Below are 6,558 nucleotides of genomic sequence, written 5' to 3'. Positions count from 1 at the left end.
CAACTTGTGGTTGAATTATAATGGAGTGCTTACAACTTTAGCTCCACTAAGACCATCTTCTGAAATGAGTTGCAGGGCATACTTCCTCTGATTTAGCAAGATTCCATCTTTGGACTTTAGAACTTCAATCCCAAGAAATATTTTAGACTTCCCAAATCTTTCATCTTAAAGTTAGCATGCAGTGTAGTTTTAGCTTCTTGAATCAGCTGAGAAGAATTTTCGGTGATCAACAGATCATCTACATAAACTAAGATGGCTGCTAAATCAGTCCCTTCTTTCTTGATAAACAATGAGTGATCATGGTCACTTTGAGAATAACCCGCTTCCAGAAGAGCCTCAGTAAGCTTGATGTTCCATTGTCTGGATACTTGCTTTAATCCATACAAAGACTTTCTAAGTTTGCAAACCTTAGATTAGATGTTCCAGCTTACTGAAAACCAAGAGGGAGATCGATGTAAATGTCTTCATGTAAATCTCCTTGCAAAAAAGCATTATTTACATCCATTTGATAAAGATCCCATCATTAGAGGCTGTTAGGCTGAGGACTGTTCTGATAGTAACCATCTTTGCAACTGGGGAGAAGGTTTCATGGTAATCAAGACCTTCTCTTTGAGTGTAACCTTTTTCAACCAGTCTAGCTTTATATCTATCCACCTCACCGTTAGCTTTGTACTTAAATTTGTATACCCATCTTAAGCCAATTGCCTTCTCTCCTGGAGGTAGATCTACTATAGTCCATGTGTTGTTGTCTTCTAAAGCTTGTATCTCCTATTGTACAGCATCAATCCAAAGTTTGTCTTGAGAGGCTTCATGAAATGAGGTGGGTTCTATAGTAACTGAGAAAGCTTGAAAATAAGCTTGTAACCTGTATAATATTATTATAACAGACATGATTAGTAATGGAATGAGGACTAGATTTTTTAGGCACAACATAATCCTTGATCCATATAGGAGGTTTGCTAGTTCTATGTGTTTTCCTAACACCCCAGTGGTCTGTTGAATCTCAATAGGATCTACATATATTGGTGGTACTAAAATTGCCTCATTATATGGAAGTACTAAAGGTCCCTTAGCATATGGAACATCAGTCTCTACATTTTCCTCATGTGAATCATTCCTATGAGGTTCTTCTTCAGCAAGAGAATCAGGCTCTAAGGCACCATCATGGAGTGAAGGTACAACAGGTCCTGTAGAGTGTGTGTCTGAAGGTTGCAGCACTGGCTGCTGAATAGGTAAAACATGGTCTTGCAAATGTGAAAGGTCCAAAAATGGAGCTAGTAATGGAGAAGCATCCTCAGTTGATTGTAAAACTTTGAAGGGAAATACTTCTTCTTGAAAAGTAACATCATCTCTGCTAACAAAAAAACTTTTGTTGTCCAAATCATACAATTTATATCCTTTTTGTGTAGTAGAAAAACCTAGCAACACAACCTTCCTTGCTCTAGCCTCAAATTTGTCACCTCTAGGTAATACACTAGCAAAACGCAAGCAACCAAACACCTTAAGGTGATCCAATCTACGAGTATGTCCAAATAATAACTCATAAGGTGATTTTCCATTCAACACTGCAGTAGGCAATCTATTAATTAGATATACTGCAGCTTGCACACAATCACTCCAAAATCCACTTGAAACATAAGATTGCAACTTCAATGCTCTTCCCATCTCTAAAATATATCTATGTTTCATTTCAACAACACCATTTTGTTGTGGTGTATATGGGAAACTACTTTGATGTATAATACCAAAAGAAGATAATAGATCATTCATATGACTATTAAAAAACTCAGTTCTATTATCTGATCTGATAATTTTTATTCCACAATCAAACTGATTACCAATAATGGTTATAAAACTTTTCAACACAACTATGACTTCTTTCTTAGATTATAACAATGAAATCTATGTAAACCTACTATAGTCATCAACTATAGTTAAGAAATAGTGTTTTCTATCATAAGTAGGATATTTGTGAGGTCCCCAAACATCCAAATGAACAAGCTAAAATATACTACTGGACTTAGTAAGACTACAGGGAAATTTGAGTCTGCATTGTTTAGCTAGAGGACAAATCATAATGTCTTCTGGAACATTTATGTCAACTTGGTTCTTTAAAAAAGAAATATGCTTCATCACTTGCATAGATGGATGCCCCAATCTAAGATGCCACAATCGTTGTTATGTGAATTTCTTGCCTTGAAAAACATTTCTAGCAACTGATAGTGTTTTGTGCCCTAAGATGTAAAGCCCTTCTTCTTCCTTACCAATCCCAACCACCTCTCCAGTAGAGAGAGCCTACATCACACACATGTCAGGATAAAAAGACACTATACAATTCAGATCTTTAGTCAGTTTAGACACTGATAATAAATTGAATCTGAAATTTGGCACATGGAGGACATTAGTCAGCTTGCAGTTTCCTAAAATTATTGTATTGCCAGTGTGTTCTACTTGAATTTTACTTCTTGTTGGCACTTTCACTTTATTATTTTGTGATGCTGATAATATTCTACATTCACTCAACATATGTTTACAATAGGTTATATGATATGTTGCTCCAAAATCAATGATCCACTTAACTGTATTACCACCAGCATTATCACAGACATGCATACCTACTACAACATCAGTCTCACAATGAGCAGTGGGTTTAGGCACCATCATTTTGAGAACCTGATCATATTGTTCTTTTGTGAAATATCCACTAGGAAAGTAGACTTGAGAATCTGATCCTGATCTTTCTTCATTCCTTTCTAAGCTTGATGTTTCAGCTGTAGAGGTATGAGCATGAGGCATTACTCTTTCATCTGTGGACATTTTCTTCTTACTTTTGAAATCAGCAGGGAAACCTACAATTCTATAACAAGTCTCTTTTGTATGACCTTTATACCCACAATGTTCATAAATGATGCCAGATCTCTTCCCTTGGAGGCTTTGTCCTTGTAACTTCATTCCCTAGAAAGTATGATTTTGTGGTTGAAAAACGCATAGCTGACTAGAGTTGTTCTGGTTTTTGTTAGCCAACATTGTTAGAGTTCCATTTCTGTCCTCAACCAGACCTAGTTTCCATTGGCTTTCTTTCTGAATTGACATTGAATAAACTTGGTTTACACTAGGAACTGTTGGACTAAGCAAAACAGAACTCCTTACTTGAGCATAACTCTCCTTCAACCCTACTAAGAACTGCAACAATCTCTGTTGTTTCACATGTTTCACATTCGAGCTTGAATCTACACATTAACAAGTAGGAGAAGTCACCATAACATCTATCTCATCCCACAAATCTCTCATTTTGGAGTAATAAGCTATGACAAAATCGGTTCCTTGAGTCATCACACTGATCTCTTTCCACAGGTAAAAAATTCTGGTTAGATTGGACTTATCAAAACTCTCTTTGAAATTACTCTAAAACTTCTTTGAGCTTGATGCATACACGATGCTTGTCATTAATTTTGGTGCTACAGCTGCACTAATCCAAGACAACACAACTGCATCACATCTCTCCCATCGAATCGCCAAGTTTTCTTTATACGAACTCTTTGCACATATGCCATCAACAAATCCAAGTGTGTTTTTGACTAGCAGTGCCAATCGCATAGATTTACTCTATATTCTATAATTCTCTAGACTTGTGAGCTTTATCGAAATCAAGGAAACACCAAGAGTATCATATTCCTATAGATGCAGAGGATGATTGTGATCCGTCTGCGGATCAATTGCAGTTTCCTCTCTATGATCACTCGCTATTGTTGTAGCTAAAAAAGTATCAATGAAAATCCCAATCGACTACTAGCACTTCTTCACTCGATCGCTGGCTATGATATCATGATAACTTCTACACTATCACTGAATTGAAAAAAAGTAGAAGCTAAAAATCCACTAAAAAACTCATGAGTTTACATGTTCCTATACTGTGTCTTCTCTCTTTACTTGAAAACTAAACTAGTGCACCTCTTATCTCTTCTATATATAGAAGTATAGCACCGACTTAACCCATCTTAACTGCTGCACATGATTAGCACATAACCACTCTAACAAACTTTGATAAACTCTAACATTCTGCTAGTTGCAAACTAATTGTACAGCTCAGCAGCAGCAGCTCAATAGAGCCGCAAACACCATTCTTGAGGGGATAAAGCCTCCCCAAAAGCTAGCCAAGTTAGTTTAGTAATTTATCTTCATAAAAATGTGTTGTAACGAATTCTAAAATAATAAATGTAACCTCTTATTATGATCAATCTCTTCAATACAGTGACGGACCCAGGATTTAATGATTGTGGGTGCTTAAAAAAATTTAAAAGATGAAAAAAATAAAAATTGTCTCAACGAGGTTCGAACCTGGGATGCCTCTTCCAGTGGAGAACCTTAAGATCAATCTAAATGTCAATGCACCCAGCTAAAATTTTATTTTAGTTGGTGCTTTTATATCTTTTATATCTATTTTTGTATATTTTCTATTTAACTATACATTCCGCGTTGAGTTTACTGAGTGCCGGAACACCCCAAAAAATAATGTAGGTCCACTCCTGATGTTGGAAGAAAGAAGAGTAAAAGAAGCAGAGAAACTGATGAGAAAGAAAAAAACTCGTACCAATTTTTTTACTTCTTAATTCAACTGCCTAAAATAAGACTACCTAGTGGCATTTTATAGGCTTACAACTCAACAACTAAACCTAAAAAATAGGAACTAAATATAGTGGTGAAGCAGGGGTAAAACACTGCTAACAACGTGCCCACTAATTTGCTAAAATAGTAAATAGAAAAAAAATACAGAAATTGACTTAGAAAAACTTAATTCCACTTAATACTAGAAAACAAGATCATAACAAGACTCTGCACATTATTGAAGAATTAGTCAACACTCCCCTTTTCTTCAAGATCACATACTCCCATTTATAGCCTGAAGAAGTCATGCTTGTTGCGTGGAAGCGATTTCGTAAGAACATCAACAACCTGATCATTTGTGCCACAAAATTTCAATGAGATTATTCCACCAGTAACTAGATCGCGAATGAAGTGATAGCGGATGTCGATGTGCTTCGTCCTACTGTGAAATGTAGGATTTTTTTGTCATAGCAATCGCCTTCCTGTTGTCACGCCATATTTCAGTTGGACCAATCTGCTCTTGTTGGAAATCCACTAACAATTTCCTTAACCAGCTAGCTTGGCAGCCTACGAAAGTTGTAGCCATGTATTCTGCTTTCGAAGATGACAAGATGATTGTATCTTATTTCCAGGTTTGTTTTTTCTCAATGGACTGGATCTCTTCAATCATTGCATTCTGCCACTCAGGTCGCTTTGCAGATTCTTCGTAACATGTTGGTTCAGTAGCTAACAAGGAAAATCTACAAGATGCATAAATATCTTCCAGCGACCGAAACTTAATTGGTGGCGTTTCACTGGATGATGCCGAAGATGGAAAATGGGAGCTTATTGGATTAAGACTTGTTGCTAGGGGTGTACATAGGTCGGGTTGGTTCAGTTTTTATTAAAAAAAAAAAAACAATCATTTCGGCTTATTAAAACTATAAACCAAATCAAACCAACATAAAATTAGTTTTTTCGATTTAGGTTTTAGTTGTTTTTTGGGGGTTTTTTTAGTTTTTTTGGTTTTTTTCAGTTTTTTTTTATAATCTTTAGTTTTTACAATTATATTGTGATCAAAGACTAGATCAAATATGTTTTCACTCATTTTCTAATGAAAAATCATAATTATGAAAAAATTAGGAGCGGAAAACTCTCTTGAAACTAAAAAGTGAGATGAAGAGTGAAAAGTTTAGGTTTTAAGTTTATATTGAATTTTAGATTATTTAATTAGCAATTAATGAAAAAATATTACAACTTAAAGGCCCAAATCTAAATATATATTGGGCAAAATTCAGAAATAGCGTACTTATCCCCTTAATTATGAGTTTCATAGCAACAGTTTCATAATTTCATAATATAGCAAGTTGTATTTTGTATTTTTGCAAACAGTTGCTACCAAAACTAGTTGAAAAAGTATTTAAAAAGTAGATTATAATTAATATTTTATGTATAAAAAAGTTTGAATATTGTATGTATATATATATATATATATATATATATATATATATATATATGTGCTAGTTTAGGTGTACGCGTTTTGCGCGTGTATCTCACTTTAATGAATTCCAATGTTACACTAAATAAAATTAATAATATATATAAGCATGAGTGGGCAGCTGAAAGCAGACAGCTAGTGGTCGACATGCCTGCTTTCAACTGCCTGCTTATTCCGTGATTTTACTATAGCGTCCTTAATCAATTATTATATGATATTTACGTATTAAAATTTTAATAATAGTTAAAAAATAAAATAGACATTTATAAAGTAAAATAAATATTTATGACATAGCTGTTTCAATTGTAATTTTACTACATCACCTATAATTAACTATTATGAGTTATCTATGTGTATAAAAATTGATAATATTTTTTTTAAATAATGAAATAAAAATAAAAAATGATAAATTAATTTCTGATGTTTTAAATTAATTTAACATCTTATGTGAGGTCCACTTAAAAGATTTCACAAGT

This window comes from Capsicum annuum, chromosome 4 (genome assembly GCF_002878395.1).
Source record: "Capsicum annuum cultivar UCD-10X-F1 chromosome 4, UCD10Xv1.1, whole genome shotgun sequence".
Lineage (NCBI taxonomy): Eukaryota > Viridiplantae > Streptophyta > Magnoliopsida > Solanales > Solanaceae > Capsicum > Capsicum annuum.
The sequence above is the reverse complement of the archived record's forward strand: the minus strand, read 5'-3'. Positions refer to the sequence as shown.